Source organism: Mandrillus leucophaeus, unplaced genomic scaffold (assembly GCF_000951045.1).
Source record: "Mandrillus leucophaeus isolate KB7577 unplaced genomic scaffold, Mleu.le_1.0 Scaffold96, whole genome shotgun sequence".
Taxonomy (NCBI): domain Eukaryota; kingdom Metazoa; phylum Chordata; class Mammalia; order Primates; family Cercopithecidae; genus Mandrillus; species Mandrillus leucophaeus.
The window spans coordinates 4,186,840-4,189,819 of NW_012110474.1; the positions used below are offsets into that span (position 1 = coordinate 4,186,840).

General features: G+C 41.4%; 1 protein-coding gene across 1 annotated transcript in view; it reads right to left on the reverse strand.

Annotated features, from left to right (window-relative positions):
- RPF2 (ribosome production factor 2 homolog (S. cerevisiae)) overlaps positions 1-2,980 on the reverse strand; it is a 56,776-nt gene that overhangs the window by 42,609 nt on the left and 11,187 nt on the right. The gene's annotated exons all lie outside the window — the stretch shown is intronic.

The window sequence follows — 2,980 nt, forward strand, 5'->3', positions numbered from 1 at the left end:
AAAACAGATGAAAGAGTCATAACCCTCAATTTTTCTTTACTCCTTACAAGACTCTCTGAGGTATGAGCCCCTAGTTTGGTTATCATTCATTCTAGTCTCTAAACAGAAGCATAAAGGGCAAACAACTACCCAGCTGGCCTGTCCACAACCAGTATGGGGGATGCAGAGTCAGAAAGTCCAGGAATTCAGGCTCTGCCACTAAGTATCTGGACAAATAATCTTTCCTGAGAATTAACTTTATCAGCAGGGATAATACCACCTCCTGCAAAAACTTGCAAAGGCCACATGCGATGTCACGTGAACGCACCTTGTACAATGTTGTACAATGTCCTGAACAAAGTAGGTGTCCAGAAAATATTTTTTATGGCCAGGTGTGGTGGCTCTTGTCAGTCACCCCAGCACTTTGGGAGGCTGAGGTGGGTGGATCGCACGAGCTTAGAAGTTGGAGACCAGCCCAGGCAACATGGCAAAATCCTGTCTCTAGTAAAAATAGAAAAAAATGTCTGGGTGTGGTGGTATGCACCTGTGGTCCCAGCTACTTAGGAGACTGAGGTGGGAGGATCACTTTAACCCAGGAGGCGGAGGGTGCAGTGAGCCGAGATGGTGCCATAGCACTCAAGCCTGGGTGATAGAGCGAGACCCTGTCTCAATTAAAATATATATATTTATTTTGTATGTCTAAATCAATGGAATTACTTTCTTAAAATTTCTTAAACATTCTTAAACATTCTCATGGTATGACTAACATCCCAAAGCTTTCCACAAAACACCCTTCATATATACTTGAGTGTTTTATATATATACCCACACACGTGTGTGTGAATGTGTGTGTGTGTGTATACGTGTATATACGTATATATAATCTCATCCCATTCTCCACAAAGTCTACTTTTTATTTCTTAAAATTCTAGAACAGGGGTAGTCAAATTACCTGCAAAAAGCCACATAATAAGTATTTTAGGCTCATCCTTTTGTTTTGTCTTTAACCAACTCTTCTTTTTTGTGTGAGACAGGGTCTCACTCTGCTGCCCAGGCTAAAAGTGCTATGGTGCAGTCATGGCTCACTATAACCTCAAACTCCTGCACTCAGCAGATCCGCCTGCCTCAGTCTCCCAGACAGTTAGTACTTGGGCTCCCACCACCATTTCCTGCCAATTTTTTACTTTTTTAAGAGATGGAATCTCAATATGCTGCTTAGGCTGGTCTAGAAATCCTGGCCTCACGCAATCCTCCCACTTCATCCTACCAAAACAATGGAATTAGAGGTATGAACCACGGTGCCCAACCTAACCAACTCTTTTTTTTTTTTTTAATTGAGACGGAGTTTCACTCTTGTTGCCCAGGCTGGAGTGCAATGGCACGATCTCGGCTCACTGCAACCTCCGCCTCCCGGGTTCAAGTGCTTCTCCTGCCTCACCTCCCAAGTAGCTGGGATTACAGGCATGCGCCACCACGCCTGGCTAATTTTGTATTTTTAATAGAGACGGGGTTTATCCATGTTGGGTCAGGCTGGTCTCGAACTCCTAACCTTAGGTGATCCACAGGCCTTGGCCTCCCAAAGCGCTGGAATTATAGGCGTGAGCCACCACGCCCAGCCTAACCAACTCTTTAAAAATGTAAAAACCATTCTTAGCTCATGAGCCTCACACAAAGAGGGATTTGGTCTGCAAGCAGTGTATTTTTGCCAACCCCTGTTCCAAAGCAGCAAAACTCATTTCTCCAAGATCGTAGTGAAAAAAATGTGTGGAGAGGGTCAGGAGGAGAAAATTGACCACTATTTCCAACACAACCACTCCTTCCATAGCCATTTTGAGCTCTGTAGGTCTGGGATTCAGACAGCTAATAAATATATCCTATATCTGGGGATAGGAGATCAAAGAGAGGGAATGTCACAAACTTAAGAGTAAGAAAAGCTGTTATATCAACACTAGACTAAAAAAGCTCAAGTGCTACAGCTTTCACTATGGAACACTGCCACAAAGTGGTCATGCAACTAAAAGCATTATGGTATCACAAAACAAAACCAGGCCTTGATTAAGTGGTATATGAAACAGAGAATTCTGAGATAAATCTTTTATTTTTACTTCCAGGATCTCTTCAACAAATGACTGTAAAAAACATGAGACAAATAAAAGTAATTTGAAAAAAACTGAGTAAAATGCATTTTATCGATACTATCTTAATTTTCACTGCAGTTAGTTACAATAAGATTATTTGATTTTAATCTAATTAATCATTAATTTCTTTCTTTTAAATTCGCTAATTAAAAGAAAAAAAAATTACAAAAGTCAAATGAGCTTAAGGAAAAAACAACAACAAATAATGGGTTCCTGGTTGGGTGCGATAGCTCATACCCATAATCCCAGCACTTTAGGAGGCCAAGGCGGGCAGATCATTTGAGCTCAGGAGTTTAAGACTAGATTGGGCAATATGACAAAGCCCTTTCTCTACAAAAATTAGCCAGGCATCGTGTCGTGCACCTGTAGTGCCCGCTTCTGAGGTGGGAGAATGGCTTGAGTCTGGGAGGTGGAGACTGCAGCAAGCAGAGATCATTCCAACGCACTCCAGCCTGGGCAACAGAGCCAGACCCTATTTCAAAATAAACAACAGGTTCCCATCAAGAAAACATAATCATATTAAGTTCTTTTAATTTTTTTAAATAGAGACGGGGTCTCGCTATGTTTTCCAGGCTGGTCTCGAACTCCTGAGCTCAAGCAATCCTCCTGCCTTGGCCTCCCAAAGTGCTGGGATTACAGGTGTGAGCTACTGTGTCTGGCCCAACTCTTAAGGAAGAAACTAATTTTCTTAAGGAAGAAACTAATATCACATACTGAAAGTCCATTCATCATTCCCCATTTACTATAAACAATCTTTGATTTCATTTACTAGTTTTTTCATTTAGTTTTGGTTGACTATATACTCAAACAAGAATCTGATTAACTCTAGGAAAACAACTGACATCTGTTACCAATAATTCAGG